The sequence below is a fragment of the Ambystoma mexicanum genome, chromosome 4q (genome assembly GCF_040938575.1).
Source record: "Ambystoma mexicanum isolate Mex_15411 chromosome 4q, UKY_AmexF1_1, whole genome shotgun sequence".
NCBI lineage: Eukaryota > Metazoa > Chordata > Amphibia > Caudata > Ambystomatidae > Ambystoma > Ambystoma mexicanum.
In genome coordinates this window covers 81,425,923-81,444,351 of record NC_090928.1, presented here as the reverse complement: position 1 = coordinate 81,444,351, position 18,429 = coordinate 81,425,923, and the positions used below count along the sequence as shown (strand labels likewise).

Here is an 18,429-nt window from a genome sequence, read left to right as displayed (position 1 = left end):
TTTAAGATCATCGGTGTAGCACTTGAACAGGGTGGGGAAGGAGTCGAGTGTGGTGCTGAGAGCCAATGGCAGAACCTTATTTGAGCCCAAGGGCAGACAATGAAAAGAATGAACTTACCTTCAAATCATAAACACCAATTCCTCTTGGCTGTAATGCATTTTCAGTGTTATTTATGCCAACATAATTAACACTCAAAACACACTATAGCCAAGAGAAGTGGTGTGCCTGCTCTTAAAGGTATGTGTTTTCTTTTCATTTGTTGTTTTAAAACGACTTTAGCGCCCACATTTTGCATTTGCAGGTGGTAATGAGTTGACGTTGTTATGTTCCAGGACGGACAAACACTGTTGGTAATGGCACTGCTGCCCATGTTAAGAGACCCTTGCTTCACTTGGGCACTTAACTTGGGTGGTGGGCCACTACCAACAGGGTCAGCCTACCCTGTCGGGTAATAATGAGAAGTAAGGATTCAAGCGAATTGAGGGCGCATCCGCCATTGTGAAAGTTGTGTTGGAGGGGATGGATGAGAATAGTATTATCTTCTGTGTCATATGCCACTGAGAGGCTGAATAAATATGGGACAAATCATAGCAAAAAAGGATTTATCATGTCGTTTTCGTAGTTTGCATAAATAATCATATCAGAAAGTTTCATTTTCTGCTCCAGCTATATCCATGCATTCATTTCTTTTTTTGAGTAGTCTATGCTATCTTTGCATTGGCCTCGTGTACCCTTTTTAAAGTTCAGGATACAGTTTATTAAGCATGTGTATGTTTTAACAGTTCAACCAATTTCAACATGTCCTATGTCACATTTGTGCATAACACATGATAACTTTGGTTACTCTTAAAATAAGCGTAGAAATAATGTGAACAGCGTCGGGAGGTTTGTAAGTAGTGCTGTGACTTTTCTGGACATACAGTTCTGAAGTGCATGTGAGGCCAGGATAAAACATAGATACAGAACAACACCACATGCAGTAGGCATCTACTGCAAAGCTTGCGAATGGACTACCTCCTTCCTCCAAGAAAGGGCCATGAAAGTCTTCTCTGACTCAGCCTGTGCCACCCCTAGCCACATCACCTGCGGTGTGCCTCAGGGCTCATGTATCGCGCCCACGCTTTGCAACCTCTTCACGAGGCCACTGTTCAGCATCCTTGACTCCCTGGGCATCTCGTATACAAACTATGCGGATGACACCCAGGTCCTCATCCCACTCACAGGCGACTACCTGGCAGATACTAAAACTCTTACCACCATCTACTCCACTATCCAATCATGGATGGCAGATAACTGGCTATGCCTCAATAGTGAAAAAACCGAACTCCTCCTCATAGGAGCACCTTCCACGCTGGGGAACCTCGGTGAACAGTACACGTCCTTCACTATTGACAACATTCCCATCAAGGTCTCCAATCACGTGAAGACACTCGGAGTCTACCTAGACTCCGACCTGTCAATGGATAGACAGGTCAATGCCATTGCCTCCTCCTCAGCCTATTACTCGAAAGTCCTCAACGCTGCCAGACCTTTCCTGTCATGCCAGAATTGCCTCATCATTGCTAGGGCAATAATTGGATCTAGGCTGGACTACTGTAATGCCCTACTCGTTGGGACCTCCAATAAGAACCTGGCCAAACTTCAGCTAGTTCAAAATAATGCACTTAGGGCGGCCACAGGTACTGCGAGAAAAGACCACATCTCCGAAGTCAGAAGACAGGCACACTAGCTTCCGGTGAAATAGAGGATTGTTTTCAAAACACTCGCCCTCACTCACAAATGCCTCCATGAACTTGCTCCACCCTACTTAACCCAAAGAATCACCAAGCACTCTGCCACCAGACCATTAAGAATGTGCTATTCCAACACGATTGTCACGCCCAAATCACGCAAGGTGCGTGCCGGTGGTGCCAGCTTTCCCACTCGGGCCGCCACCCACTGGAACGCACTGCCACCTCACATCAGAATGATTGAATCCCACCAAGCCTTCCGCAAAGCTGTTAAAACCAAGCTCTTTGTATGAAACGTACATGACTGCATTCTGTTACTGTATTACGAATATCATGCCTCACCTGCAACTATGCCTGTAATTGTGTATCCATAAGACCTCTGGTCTCATGCATATCTGCTGAATTAAGAATCCAATACTTACTTGTAACAGCGCCTCGATGTCCATGGGCTGCAAGTGCGCTATACAAATGCGAATAAATAAAATAAATATGTGCAGGTTTCAACCCAAGCATGAGCATCAAAGCTAGAGGTGCACCAAAGGTTGGCTTCGGCTAAGGAATTGGCTGAAAAAAAGGCTTTTTGGTTATGGGCGAATAATATCTACCTGTTTGTCTCCACCTGCATACTTTGTCTTCTCATTTTAATGAAATGCTACAACTCAGAGATGCAAATGCGGAGTGCAGACTGCAAAGAAAATTGAATTACACATGTCAATGTCTGAAAGCTTTCCTGATAACATAAGACATAGTATAACACACATAACACTATGGTGCATATGTTTGTTTAGTGGAGAGAGGTAGTGGTGAGGATAAGTGAGAGGTGAGCATGGTTTGTTCCTATCGGAAATACCTATGTAGGAAGTTGAAAAATTCACAGCATGTGCGGGAGTCCAGGGCTTGTGCAGTCAATTATGTGCCAGGCAGAGTGGCATGCCTCCATCTAAGAGGCCTCTCAAAGGAACTTCCTTTTGGGAAATCTATCCACTTACCCTCTAGGCCACTCTGCCAGTGGGAGTATGGAGAGGTAGATGAAAGAATTCTGCTTTTATGGTACATAGATAAATAACTATGTTCGGTCAGTGAAACTGGTAGGAGGAGAGGATGTTTGGAAAGCAGAAGATTTCCTAGCAGGCTGGCTGCCTTTTCAAGTCAATCGGGATGGGGACGAACCAGTTATATGTCAGGCATCGGAAGATGCGGACAACATTTCCCAACCCACAGTGGCATCTTGGGAGAACTTGCCTATTTTTTTACCGGTGTTGGCATGTCGAATGTGATCACCTTTTATCACGTTGGAGCAATGTTGGCAATTAAGGCAAGGATGAGTGCCATTTTTTGGTTTATTCATCTTATCAGCTCCAATTTTCAGAGTCTCATGGCCACATCATAAACATTCTTGTTTTTGACAATTTGTAATAGCTTTATCTTCAGCGGTACCCGTTATTTACTTTTCTCCGTTCTCTACCTCTGCAACTTTTCTTGGTTGTCACATTATTGAGACAATGTGAAATAGCTTTATCTCCAGTTGTATCCATCATTTACTTTCTTTACTTGTCTTAGAAATTTCCGTCCACCACATCTGCAACCTTTCTTTGTTGCTACATTATTGAGACAGTTCTCGCATAAACAATTTGGAATAGCTATATCTTTCGTGTAGCCATCATTTACTTTACTTTTCTTACTTGTTTTAGGTATTTCCGTTCACTACCACTGCAACCTTGCTTTGTTGCCACATTATTGAGACTGTCCTCGCATAATCGCCATCGGCGCATGTGCGGTACTACGTCATTTGTTTTGGATGCCACGGTGCATGCACAGTCTTTCTGTCATAATTTTGACGTTAGTCTTTATATATGGTTAAGCGTTATGCGCATGCGCGGGTGAGCACTGCTACCTCGCATGCACCAGTACCAATAGGGTATTTAAGACAGAGCTCCATGAGTGAGCACCATGGTTCTCTCGTTGTCTTCCGTGACTTCTAACTAAAAGTAAGTAGTAGGGCTGACCTTTCCGTATCCTTACTTACCTGACTACGCTCAAATTAAGTACTCAATTGTTTCTCTTTTCTTTTCTTGCCCCTGAAGTTGACTGTCAACAACAAGGTGACTTTTTGGACACCATTTCCTGAATGTGACCTGGAACTATATCTCCATTTTCCTTTACAGTTACACTCTCTGTGTGACATTAATGTGACTACATGTAAGTCCATTTCTCTCTATATATATATTTTTTCATTTCTTGAAAACATTTGCATTCATTTTTGGGGATTCCCTTATTTTACACTTTTCTCCTGCTGTAGCACGGTTTCTGACACAAAGTAATATTGTGACAGTCTCGGAAGGACCGCTTCTTTGAACCATCACAACTTTTGTTTAATGAATTTGCCTTGTCCCAGGTGGTAAGTGGATTGCACATCATTATCCCTTGAGAATTAGCTCATCACTAGTACTTAGATAATATGTATAAACTCATCTAGGTTAGGTCTACTCCTCCCCTAAGGCTGATTGTTTTTGAGTCCTCCCTTGTTTTGGCTATCCTTCTATTTAATGATTTTCACCACTAACATTTGTGGACTCAGTTTCCAATATGTAACAATAAATGTCCAAAGAGGGATTTTATTCTAAATTTGGTGAACTGTATTTTGTAATATCCACAAAAATGTCTAAATTTAAATAAATGAGTTACTGTGTTCTATAAATGTATTTGAATACTATTCTAAGATGTACATTTCTCTTTACTTTTCTAGAAACTTGTGGAATTGTGATATTGCCCCTGAAGAAGAGTGTTAAACTCGAAATGCATTAGGCTTAATTATGTATAAGAAATCATTATATTTTTTTTATATAAACTTGTTTGCGAGATAGTTATTTCTTCATACTGTTTTACCATCTCAACTATTTTTCTTTTTAAAAAATGGTGTTATACTGTTTGCACAAAAATTCTTTGCAAGATTGTTAAATTATTGATCTGTATTTACAGTTAGGAGATAGTGTGCAGGGGACGGGAGTTCCTGAATCGTTCAGGAACAACCACCTTTTGTTTCAGATTCAGTCATATGTCAGGCTTTCCTACCTCTGCTCCCCCCCTGTGTGCCGCTCTGTGAGAGGCCTCTTCCATGTTTGTCATATTAGGGAGGCAGTCAGCCCTTTAAAACAGCAGGGAGATGAAATGCATTTCTATTACATGTACTCTCAACTTGTGTCCTAAATGAACGAACAAAAACCATTTACACTTTACTATGTGAGCTATAAAGAAGGTTCCAAAACTCACTTTCTACCTAAGCTTCCTTGTAACTCGCAAGGGGTTGTAATGTGTGCGAATTGCAATGACCATTACAAATTGCATTCTTGAAGCCTGATACTTGAAGTAGCGCCGGTTTTGTAAAAGCCACATCTTTCTGTACATCTGGTCCTTTTTGCTTTGTTAATTCATGTTTTTCTGGCATTGTGTACTTTAAATAAGGATGAGATGATAATTCAAATGAAGAGAAATACATGTAAAATGGGAACACTTATTTAAAGTAGTGCTTCATTCTTTTTTTAGAAAGTTTATTTTTCATGTTTAGAGCATGGTTTTTTAAATAAAACTTCTATTCGGCTACTGGCAAATAGTTGACACACTATTAGGCAACATTTTTAAATATGCTATTCAGTGCATCCCTAATCAGAGTGCACAGGTCTTCGTAAGCCTGCGGGGTATTGACAGTTCACAATAATTCACGGGCCCGGGTGCCAGACCCTGTTTCTAGTGTGTCCACTTGTTTATTTCTGCAAAGAGCGAATGATGACACAATTTGTAACAATATCTTTTTTTGGCAGGAACACTTTATTCAATTAATTATGTAACTGCATAGCTAACCATGGACAATTACTGCCTTAAAGCATAATACATCTGAGCTAATTAAGGACACTTTGTCCATGTTTGCCACCAGTGGTCATTGTTTACATGTACTAGAGCATGCATAGAGCATGCATTCAGCTTAAAAAAAAAGTTCAGGATCGTGAATATGGGATATAACAAATGTAATCTATCACATTAAGTTTAATTGAGTCTCGCCATAATACATGGTGAGTACTTACGTAGGCGCTCATTAAGAACCCGCCTTCTTTATGGATGTGTCTTTTACCGAAAAGGTTTTCACCAAACGATTTTCATTGCTGGCATGATAACCTTTGAATGCTCAGGACAGCAAGCGTCGGCCCGGGAGGCCGATTATTTTAGGCTTAAACGTCATACTGGAACTGTTATCCATAATTGTTGAAAAGTTCCTAAAATAATTGGTTGAAATCATTATACATCGACTTCGTGTTTTTAAAATATGACACATGATTTATTCTATCCAAGACATTGCATTTGATGCGACTTCACAACTTCCTGGGACTGCAGATATGCATTCTACACTAATATTGCTAAACTGGCCTCTATCAATGAACCATAATCATCCCAGGTACTCTCATCATGTGCCAGGTATTGCCCTCATATACCTAGGTTGTCCCACATTTTGTCAGGATGTGGCATCATATGGCCACATATTAACACCAGTGTCCAGCTATCAGTATCGTGTGTCCAGGTCTTCACACCATTTTCCAACTATTGATATCATTCCCGGGCTACTGCCATCATCTGACAGGGTTTCCTTTAATGTCATTCCATGGCTGCCTCCGGAAAAGCAGAAGGAGCTTCGAGTAGTTCCCTTCACCATTTGTATGGCTGACAATGTTTTTGGTAATTTATTAACTTGAGAAATGTCTGGTGTACTCTGCGGGCCACACAAGCACTCAAACGCAAGCCCAAGTTGTACAGGAGTAAAGAAGACCCAGACAATGCTGGGCATAGACATGGAGCCATGGTAATGGCTTTATAGTTAATCTTGCCTTTTGGAGCTCCCCTGTAATTTCCATGAAGGCTGTTTGGGAGTCCCCATACACAAGAACTCAGGCTTTCATTGTAAGGATTCACTGTGAGGCTTCTCTGATCATTGGATGGTGCTTAACTTGAGTCCCAGGAGCACCTCTTTACACGTCATAGACGGGAGAGTTCTATCACCCACATGGTTAGCTAGGAAGCCAGAGGGCAGGGAATCCTCAGCCACCTTTCTGAGCGGTTGTGTCTGCTGTCGTTCCCTACATCTCCAACATTGCTCCACCAACTTCAGGCCATCCAAGCGGATGGCTGGTCTTTGTACAGCACAGGCCACAGAGGAATCAGCCAGGGAGTGCAGCATGCAGGGCTCACAAAACATTGGCTACATGGTCTGACAAAGTTAGTGACTTGACCTCCTCTTATGGGCCTCTGTCCGCTATATCCCGGGAGGATAGCTCAGCGGCAACGTGCTCACCATGGATGCAAGACGACACGAAGCAAAACAGGTTAGATCCCCGGGTCCGGGCTTAAAAACCTCTGGGTATTTAAGTGCGTTATAAATATGCAACTAAGATTAAAAAAAACAATTACGCAACTAAAAAACAAACAATTCCTGTAACAGTGCCTCGATGCCCACGGACTGTGTGTGCGCTTTAAAAATGGAAAATAAATAAAGTCAGAACATGGCGGGTCAGCAACGTTAGGAGTCGTTTGGGTTGGCAGTCAGATCACACCAATGCTTAATTTGTAAAAAGAAAAGTAAGTGCCAAGGGCCAAATATTTTCTAGCACTTCTGTGACACTGCGGGTGCTGGCACCACCCATAGCTGCTCCAAACAGTGTCGACATATTTGAGGTTATACTACTGCTTGCACCTGCTCATTGTGGTTGATGGATGCCATGACCATCACCACTTCATAATTAAAGTGAGTCTGAGACAGTCAGTGCCAGGGCTCAAAAATAAGTGCTGGGCCTGAGACCTGGCAAACAGACCCACAAATTAAGCACTGGATCAGACAGATCCAGAAGAACATGGTAATAGTTATAGTCCATACCTCTGCTTCCTAAATATGTTTCCCCAAAAGTATTTAAGGTTGTAGCAGGAACCCATGCCAACGGACAATAAACAGCCCTCGGGACACTGATAACCATGGTGTCAAGGGCCATTGAAATTCTACCATTGATAAACGTGCATGTAGGACCCTCTTGGTCATTCATTAAAGAACACTAAAACCTGAGGAGAACATTCTGAAATGCTACCTAATCTTCCCTACTATCTGGTACCTTTTCGGTTAGATGGGTAACCCCACCAAAGCATAAGTATAATGCTAAGGGAAACACATAAGGCACATCAATACAGCTGGGTTTTGTATGTTAGCAGAGTACTGGGACGAGGAGGCCCTCTGAAGAGGTAAGGACTGAACAGATGAACTGCTTTCAACATTATAGTTGTTTTACCAAACGTGTCATAAAACGAGATGAGGGGCAAAACCACGAGAGAAGTAGTAGCAGAAGTGGCAAAAGATTGGAAGGTAGTTGCAGGGGAGACCGAAAGAGGGAGAGTTGCTGGGGTAGGAAGGACAGCAGTGACTGGAGGAAAAGCAGAAGCAGGCCGAGCTGACAACAGTATGAAAGGAAGAGCGCGCCACATAGAAAGGCGCTGGCAGAGCAGGCATTAAGGAAAGAAGTGAAAGTATGCTGGAGAGCCTTAAAGGACGTCCTCCAACAAGAGTTGCCTCCTGGGACACATGGTTAGCGGGAGGTAAGACAGCAAGCACCCATAAAAAGAATATTAACAAAGTCTGTGTTAGTCTGTAAAGCGGAATGGTCCACAACAGTCCAAGTGAGGAAGGTGAAAAGCAAAGAAAGCTTTCCTAAAGAGCGCAGTGACAGCTGGGGACGCCAAAGGCATTGGAAAATAGTGCAAACTTGAGGAAGGCGTAGCTCCCGAAGGAGAAGGCGCGGCAAGGAGCGCCTACCTCGTCTCCCCCACACCCTCCCAGCAGACAGCCAGTTAGAAACCAGAGGACAGCGGGAGATTCGAACAGACCCACAGAAGAGGTATGGTCTGTGGGGATATTACAAAATGCAGTAAGTGCTACAGAAAAGTAAAACAAAAACGGGAAAACGTTTAAACATGGCAGTTGGGTGAATAAACATCCCCTCATCGAACACCTGATACCACCGAGTGCTGAAGTCCTAAAACAGCCCAGGACAGGAAAGTAACCCAGGCTGTAGGAAACATAAATTAGGAGAGCCCCACTCTTCCTTGGCACAGTTAAAAGGAGAAAAACTGTAGCACCAAGACTACATTAGGAAAAGAGAAGAGCCACAACTAAATAGTTGTGCGAGACAACTTGATAAGAGGAAAGACCAGGGGGCGTGGATAGTCCACCCTCCTGGCACTACCACACTCTGTTAAGGGGAATAAAGCCACTTTGTCTGACAGGACCAAAGCACACAAGCAAACATTACTTGTAACTTTAAGACATTGGGCCTCATTAAGACCCAGGCGGTAGAGGGTTAACAGCGCCGGTAGAGCTGCCAGCGCCGTTAACCCTCTACCACCTCATTACGAGGTCTGCTCGTGGGTCCCGCTAGCAGACCAGGATGCTAACAACGGACCCGTCATTAATGGGCCCGTTGTTAGCATCCTCCCCATTCCCATTGAGCCCTATGGGGCCTATGAGCCCTATGGGGCCTCAAATGGGAATGGGGATGTACCGGGTCTGGGTTCCAGGAAAGGGAATTACCGGGCCCTCCAAGGTCGGAATGGCCCGGTAATTCCCTATTTCTGGAATCCGGACCAGTACCCGGTATGGGGCTAGCCATGCCGCTGAAAGCGGCATGGCTACCCCCATACTCGTAATGAGGCCCATTGTGTTTGAACTACCTAATATTTATTATAGCATTAGACAGAAAAGACCAGGGAAGAGGATTGTCCCCTTGGCATTATTCTGTCACTAAATACCGGAGGAAAGCCACTTCCTTATACAATAGTGTTGTGGAACTGTTCATTATCCCTGTGGTGAAACACTTGGAGTTTTAGTTACCTTTTGAAGCTGGGTGTTAGAGAACATCATCAGGTTGCAAAGAAGCAACTGGAGGACCCTTTTATTTTCCCCTTTAGTAAGGTTTTGAAGCAATTGAGTCTGAAGGTCAGACAAGGTTTTAACACAGGACGGTGAACATTATTTGTAGACGTTCTGACAAAGACTAGTCCGTTAGTTAGTTTAATTCAGTCAAGGAAATCCCTCACAGAATTAGGGTCAGTGAGCCTTTTTCCCACGCCCGCTATTGTTTGAATACAAACACTGTGGGCAAAACCACTACCTGTGTCAGTGTCTCCTTACTGCGACCCCTCACATATGGTGTCAGAAGTGCGATATGGCTTAGTTCACACAATCTGGGAAACCCACCAAAAGAACAAGATGGATCAATTGATCTCTACTCTCGGAAACCTACCTATGGGAACAACTGGACCAATATCATCTTTTCCACCAGTAGGTCCTTTTCCCTGGATGACCAGTCCAACAGTAATGCCCTACGAGCACAAAAGCAGGGTCAGTTGAAAAACCCTGAACCCTGCAACCATCTAAACTTTAAAGAGCTTGTATTCCAACCATTAATCTCCCAGGCCATCCCCCCAGTAGGAAGAAATGTAGAAGGGAACAGTTATAGTCTTTTTTTTGCCCTAGAGATTATTGATCCCTGGCCAAGATAAGGTTCTCATCTCTTTAGCGCTGCGGGCAAGTCTCCCCACCCACGTTGCTATGTATATCATGCCGCCTGGCAAAAATTACAGAAGGGAGAGATCAAGTTACTACCCCTTTTTTCAAATGGGGACAAAATTGTGTTTGTCCTCCTGAACTATTTGGCAACCGCAATTAACGTTAAAGGGGTAAAGGCATGGGACACTTGATCTACAGCCTAGCGGAATTCTCACCCAGTACCATCCAGGAAGAGAAACTAAATACCAGGACTCAATGCAAAATAATGAGGAGATTATCCGAGGAGGAAGAGTACAACCTTCCTAGTTTCGTAATCCACCAGGAAGAACCGTTGGATAAATAATAACCCCTCCCCAACACTCTCAGAAACCACAGGTCCCTCCCAGAACATTTAAAACCAGAGAGTCTTCTTCCCGTCCCACATTGAAACAGGAGGATCCGCAGAATAAGGAAAAACGTGAAGCTCATGTATGACCTGAGGAAGATACCACCTAGCTACTTTCTTGTTCCCTTACATGAACCAGATTCCTCATGGAAAAAGAGTTTGTGTTTCCCCGGGGTATAGTTTAATAAAAGATGATATATATTTACATTCACTAGATAAGTCGACGATGTCTAAGAGGGAACAGATCAAGGAATCTGAATCCCTAGATTTCTATGGAGAGGAAGACACTGTTGGCTCATTCCAAACAGATCATCAGAAAGAAAATAATGTTTCCTTCCTAAATCTTCCGCTCACAGTCCTTGACATGCTATCTGGCAACCAATGTCTGTGCTCAAGAAACAAAACCACATATACAGATCTGGCAAGTATGAAAGGTAGACTGGTGTGGGCCCAAGTATAGACACTGGGTGTAAAAAGTGTGCTATTCAGCCAGAGTTGTAACTAAAGGATGGAGGGAGTTCAGGAAGAGAGAAGTCGGATGTGTGCAGGGAGACACCCAGAAATACCCTATAACTAAGCTCCCTGTTACTATTTTGGGGAAAAAAACTTGGGTAACAAGCTCAGTGATACCCAACCTGCAGTTCCCAATTATCATCGGAAGTGAAGTACCCCAGTTTTCAAGATGGGCCTTCCGGATAGTGCAAATGGAACTTGGAGGAAGAAAACAAGAGCCATGTGGGCTCCCCACAGAGAATCCATCCTATGTGAGATCACCAGAAACGGTATCATTTTCCTCAGAAGGGGAAGACACTGAGTTAGGGGGAATGGTATGTGACGAAGCCAAGGACAATGTCACTCGTTTTCTACCAACAAGCACTATTTCATTGGTTGACTCAGAACTTGACCAAAAGAGTTTGTATTTGCATTTTGTATTTTGTTTATTTGTATAGCGCGCCTGGCCCAAAGGCGTTTGGGTGCATATCTTAAGTTACATACAGGAAGGTAAACATACATGTATAGATAGAGAGATTTAGCAGAAGATTACAGAATTACAAAATTACTAAATATTTACAGTCAAAGGCTATACAGAACATTGCAGGATTACAGAATATTTACAGTCAAAGACTGGTTCGAAGTAGGATCAGTGGGAGTGGTAGATTGGCTAGCGGGTGGTTAGGGCCTGAAGGAGTTAGAGGGGTCTTGTGTAAATAGCCATGCTTTGGCCTTACTCTTAAAGGCGTGAAATGAAGGTACAGCTCTAAGGGGGGTGGGCAGTGAATTCCACAGTTTCAAAGCAAGGACTGGGTAACTCGATCCGCATGATTTCTGTAGTTTGTATCTGGGTACGTAGAGACAGTGGGCCTGGGCAGCTCTTACGGGGCGGTTAGAGGTATGGTGGGTAAAATGGCAAGCCAGGTAACTGGGAGCTTGGTTGGCAAGACATTCGTGCATCAGTGCAGGTGGTTTAAGTGAAACTCTTTGAGATACTGAGAGCCAATGTGGGCTCTGTCTGAAGTCTGATATGTGCTGATTCCTGGGGATATTTAACACAGCTATAAAAGCAGTGTTCTGAGTAACCTGGTGCTTGTTGAGGTTACGTTGACTAGTTCCGAGATAAAGGGAGTTGCAGTAGTCGATTTTCGACATAATCAGGGTTCTGGCAAGTGTGGTGCAATTGGCTGTGGAAAGGAATGGACGGCAAGCTGTAATGAGCTTGCAAGTATAGGCGGATGCTGAGATAACAACATTGGTTTGTCTGGAGAGCGATAGAGTGGCATCAAGGTAGATACCTAAAGTTTACCTTCATCTGCCACTCTAAACTCTCTTCTGTCAGAACAACGAAGGTATTTGAGCCGCTGAACAGCAGTGACAAGAATGTGTAATACTGGGATGAGGAGGCCCTCCGAAGGGATAAGGACTGAACAGAGGAACTGCTTTCAACATTCTAGTTGTTTTACCAAACGTGTAACATGTAATAAAACGTGATGAGAGACAAAACCACGAGAGAAGTAGTAGCAGAGGTTGTAGGAGCAGTGGAAGGTAGGTGGGCCGTCCACCCACAAAAGTTACCTCCTGGGACGCATGGTCAGCGGGGGGTAAGACAGCAAAGACCCATAAAAAGAATATAACAAAGTCATTGTTAGTCTGTAAAGCAGAATGCTCTGCAACAGTCCCAGTGAGGACAGTGAAAAGCAAAGAAAGCTAACCTAAAGAACGCAGTGACAACCGGGGACGCCAAAGGCATTGGAAAACAGTGCAAACTCGGGGACGGCATGACATCCGAAGGAGAAGGCGCAACAAGGAGCACATAGCTGTTCTGCCCCCCTCCCAGCTGGCACTGGCAGCCAGTTAGAAACCGGAGGACCGCAGGAATTCGGAACACACTCAGAGAAGAGGTGGGCTCTGCGCAGGGAGCAGGGATATTACAAAATGCTGTAAATGCAAAGAAAAGTAAATAAAAAACGGGAAGAAATTTAAACGCGGCAATTACGCAAATAAACTTCCGCTCCCTCAACACCTGATACTATCGAGTGCTGAAGTCATAAAACAGGGAAGAGGATTGTCCCCTTGGCATTATTCTGACACTAAATACCGAAAGAAAGCCACTTCCCTTATACGATAGAGTGCTGTGGCACTGTTCATTATCCCTGTGGTGAAACATTTGGGAGTTTTGGTTACACTTTTGAAGATGTTTGCAAGGAAGCAACTGAAGGACACTTTTATTTTTTCCCTTTTGTAGGGTTTTGAAGCAATTGAGTGTGAGGGTCAGACAAGGTTTTGACACAGGACAGTGTATAGTATTTCTGGACGTCCTGGCAAAGACTGGTCCATTAGTTAGTTTAATTGAGACAGGGAAACCCCTCACAGAGTCAGGGTTAGTGAGGGTTTCCCCCACCCCCTATATTATTAGAATAAAAACACTGTGGGCAAAACCGCTACCTGTGTCAGTGTCCCCTTACTCCGACCCCTCACAATAGCTAAAAGTGCCATAGGATCCTCATTCCCATATTGGATCTTCCCAAGGAAAGGAGTCTGCAGCGCTGCTAAAGACTGAAGCCGCATCACACCCCTCATTGCTAAAACCTGTATGCCAGGAGGTAGGCCTACCCAGGCCTGGAGCCACAAGAAGACAAGTGTCAGCCTTAGACTGCCTCTTTTATTATGACTATTATTATTAGAGTATTTATTGAGTGCGGACCTAGCGCTTTACAAACACAGGAGGAAGAACAAGGTGAGGGAGTAGAGAAACAAGGGAGTCAGGAATCTAAGAACAGGGGAGTGAGGGCAATTGGCAGCTATGGATCTACAAGCAACCAGGGAAGAAAACAGTGGGGATAAGATCAACCAGTCTCAGGTTGGGTGTGGATTGCAGGCGGTATGTACCTAGGTGTTTCTGCTGGGGCTCTTGTGGCTTCCCTCAGTTGGGTTCCCTGGATTTCCAACCCAAACTGCCTCTCCTCCTTGCCCTCTCACTTCATGTTTAATACCAAAGGATCTCCTCCGTGATAACTCTGGCTCCTCGTGTACTCCCCCAATGCTCTGCCAAATGCTCATTCCTCCACCTGCCTTCTAGCTCAGTATACAATTTCCCTCCACTTCCTTAAGGCCCCTTCTCCTTTACTACTTCAATGCCACTCTGCTACACTTAATATTTCTTGTTGCTACACTTAATATTTCTTGTATGAGCTTGTTTTCACTTTCCTCTATCTCCCTCTCCTTCTTAATCTATCTCTTCTCTATGTTTGCCAGCTCTTTATCCAGCAGTTCTTTGTCCTCCTTCAATCTACTATTCAGTCTCTCCTCATTTCTCATTCCAGCCATCTCCATCCTCTTCCAGCCCTCTGAGTCTATTAATTCCCCTTCGTCAAGGTCCTTCTCTTCCCAGGCTCATAGATCTTCCCTCTGTCCTTCCTCTCCTGTTCCAGCTCCTCCTGCTTATGAACCTAAGAGGTATAGTGGTAGCTACAAAAACTAATAGACCAAACTACAGTGGGATTCTGGCAAGTGAGGTGGACACTATGGGCCTCATTCAGAGTAGGGCGGTAAGGGTTAACGGTCACCGGTAATGAAACCAGTGCCGTTAAACCCTTACCGCCCTACTACGAGTTCCCTTTGCAGGTCCTTCCTTAACGCCTGCTTTTAGCAGGCGTTAAGGACGGGACCCGCAAAGGGACTTCGGTGCTAATAACGGTACCGTAATTTACGGTACCGTTATTAACGCCTTCCCCATTCCCACTGAGCCCTATGGGGGCTCAAATGGAAATGGGGAAGGGCCCTGGTGAATGGGGAATTACCGGTCCCTCCAACCTTAGAATGGACCGGTAATTACTCCATTCACCAGGGTGGAGTCGGAACGATTTTGGAGGCAGCCATGCCGCAAATAGCGGCGTGGTTACCTCCAAAGTCGGAATGAGGCCCTATATCTCTTAAAATGTGTGTTGGACACTTTATCCCTTCAGATGTAAGCTGCACACATCACTCTAGCAGCGAGCTCAGTAAAGCGGGCACTACATTCCTAAATGCGGGCTTTGGGAACTGTATCAGTTTAGATGGGAGCTTCAACAGTGAGCTTGGCACTATATCGCTAAGAAGGGTTTTTGGCACTCTATCCTTTCAGAAGTGATCTGTGAACTTTATCAATGCATCAGTGAGCTGGCCACTTTATGCCTCAGAAGTGAACTGGATACCATGCCCCAGAAAACCATGCCCGTTGCCCATATCCCTGAGAATGGGCTTGAAAGAGGAAGACATGAGCCAATCACTTTACTTCTGGATGGATTGCAAGTAGAAAGCTGGGTGTTACTAAGTATACCAGAGACTGTGTTTTTAGAGTGAAGAGTAGCCTGGGATAGATACCGCTGACACTGCATTTTATTTAGCGTCAAGAAGTGGGCAGGGTGCTATAACCCTGAGACTTTGCCTAGGTTACAAACCAGAGGGAGACCAGTATCCCTTTTCAAAAGAATCCCAAAATACACTCTACTGTATCCCTTCCTTGCACTTGCTTTGTTTAGATTGGCCAAAAACAAGAACAGTGCTTTTCTTAGTTTAGATGAAACCCCTTAGAACATATGGGAGTTTGTCCCCATCCCATCCCGAACAGTCCTGCGTATTGGGGATAATGCTTGCTTTCTTTCAGAAGTAGGGAAAGAGGACAGAGTTGAAGTGTGCAGAGCACTATATCCCTGAGATTTAGATCAGTTATCCAGAAATAGATCCTATTAGACAGCTTACCTAAATGCACTATAATTTGTCCCCCTTCTTCACCTTTTGTTTTGATAGGAAAAGAAGAAAGGATCTTCCTTTTAATCTGTAGATAAAACCCTAGCGTCCTTAGGCATTTATGCCAAAACCCATCTTCACTAATTAAATACCTTTAGAAAGTCTCTAAGGCACCTAGCAGCTACCAGCACACAGTCAAAAGGGAAGTGGTGGTCCATATGGTTTAGCATTTGTGCCTCTCGTTCCCCTATGGACCACACATTGCTCCACCCACTCTGGGCTTCAGCCCCAGCAGTTGAGTTGGCCCACCCCTGAACTCACCTCCTGACCTGAGTGAAAGGGCCCAAAAGTGCATGAGTCACTGAGGTTGGTCGCATTACAGGTTCATCCACAGAGCTGGCTTGTCTATCACTGCAGCTTATAACACAGCTCTGCAGCATGATGGACCAGGCTTAGTGCAACACCAACCCAAGTCAGGAAAATTAGTTTCTGGGAAGTGGGGTGTGACAGCCTCCCAGTGTAACAATAGAGCCCTTTCTTAACCAACTGGTAGAGCTCTGACTTTATATTTGAACTCGTTGTGTAGATGACGAGTTCTTTTTGTCAATGTACCTATCAGAGGAATCAAATGAACTCCCTGAAAGGTCAATTAACCTAAAGATGTATGGATGCCACCGGAACCAGCCAGCCTGCAAAGGAACAACAAATTAGCAACAGAGAAAGACAGAGAGCCAGCAAATAACGGATACTTAAGAATGTAGTACCTGAATTAAACCTTGAATTGCTGCAATGTGGCTATTCCAAGGAATAATGAAGGGCGTCTAAATTCCAAAATAATGAATATAATCAATAACCAAAGCAAGGAGCAGAATCTAATGGAATGTAAATAACAGAATGGTCTTACCACATGTGAGTTGATGTAGATTACATGAATGAATGAATGTCCATGAAAAAATGAAGTGGGAGCTTGAAGAAATGATCCACCTACCTACCGACGGCACGAGGACGCCTAAGAACAATAATCCAACAAGGAAGTTCAGGTCCACCTCAACCAATGGCATGCGGACGCCTAGAACACTGAAGCGTCTCTAGTTCATCAAGAGAAACTAAAACTTGAAGTATTTTCAAGTCCAAAAACACACCGTGAAGAATGCCAGGTCAAATATCCATAGAGCAATGTAGCAGTAGAAACGTAGAGCAAGAACAAACACAGGGAGCCGTAATCCGAAAGACAGTCCGTTTAAACGTTCCAAGATTCATAGTAAAAATCAGCAACCAAAGCAGAATGGGAAGCAGAAGCAGGAATCCAAAAAACAAGCCGGTTCGTAGGTTTTCCAAAGTAATACAAAGTACGTAGCCAAAGAAACAAATTCAGAAGCAAAGTGAAACTGAAAAGGCGGGGCCTAAATACGTGTAAGCACATCATGTGACCGTAACTGGGATCACTGTGCAAAAACACGTGACCCCAGATACATGGAGCGTCCGCGTTTCCAAGGTAATCCCCAGCGCTTCCTGAAAGAGTAGCAACGTACTGAATGGCTGAATGTACGTGTGCGGGGTCTTTGCTTCCCTATAATGTCGGGGGATTGATAGCGCGGGGTAGGCAGAGAAATAGACGTAGGTGTTTGCGTAGCATATTTACCAGGATATCTTCGTTCCCTACGATTCCTGACACCCAGCCGATGAGGAGGCTTGTAACGGGGTCTTTTCCACACAGGGAAAGACCCCGCTCCAAGCCTCTTCCAAGTGGGAGGCCGCCATCTTCCCTCCCCGGGACCAAAGGTAAGTGCGCTCCCCGAGTCCCCCGGCCCTTCCACCCACCCTCAACCCCCTTTTCAACATATCCTAACCCCTCTCTACCCAAACCCCACTTACCTGCCCTCCTCTGTCCCTCACTGTTGTCCCTTCTCCCCTTTCCATGGTGGTCATTTAATTTTCCATTAATTTCAATGGCTGCCATGGAAAGGGAAGAGGGACTGCGTGTAGTCCCTGTGCCGGGTCCCGGGAGGCCATTTATTTAGCTTTTTTTTTCTCCAGTCGAGAGACGGTTTCAATGCTGTTCCTCAGCTTGAGAAAAAAATGCTATTAGTACCCTGGCATGATGTGCTGGGGTACTAATAGCAATAGAACCCTTGGAGGGGGCGTTACCGGTCTGGTAATGCCACTGGGGCATTACAAGACCGTTAATGCCCCACTCCTCTGGTTCTATTGCTTCAATGGTACCCCATTCCAGAAGTTAGATGATCCACTGTTCTGGGCGCTCACAAGAATACAGCCTGGTTCTGTTCCAGGCATTCTGAAGATTGCGGCCGGGCGGGCATAGTGTAATTCACTCAGTGTGTCAGAACATGGCAGATCATGAACATGGCAGATCTGGTAGCCAAGGATCTCCCCTCCCCCCTCAAAGAATTTGACCCAAAACACGTGAAGTATTGGAAGGCTAAGGGTGTTCCGGTAGCTTCTGCTGACTAGTTTTACTAGGAAGGAGAGGAGGCAA

The 18,429-nt window shown here is 44.5% G+C and overlaps 1 protein-coding gene across 3 annotated transcripts in view; it reads left to right on the top strand.

Annotated features, from left to right (window-relative positions):
- The window catches only part of NCOA7 (nuclear receptor coactivator 7), a 1,232,944-nt gene that overhangs the window by 114,476 nt on the left and 1,100,039 nt on the right, over positions 1 to 18,429 (top strand). The gene's annotated exons all lie outside the window — the stretch shown is intronic.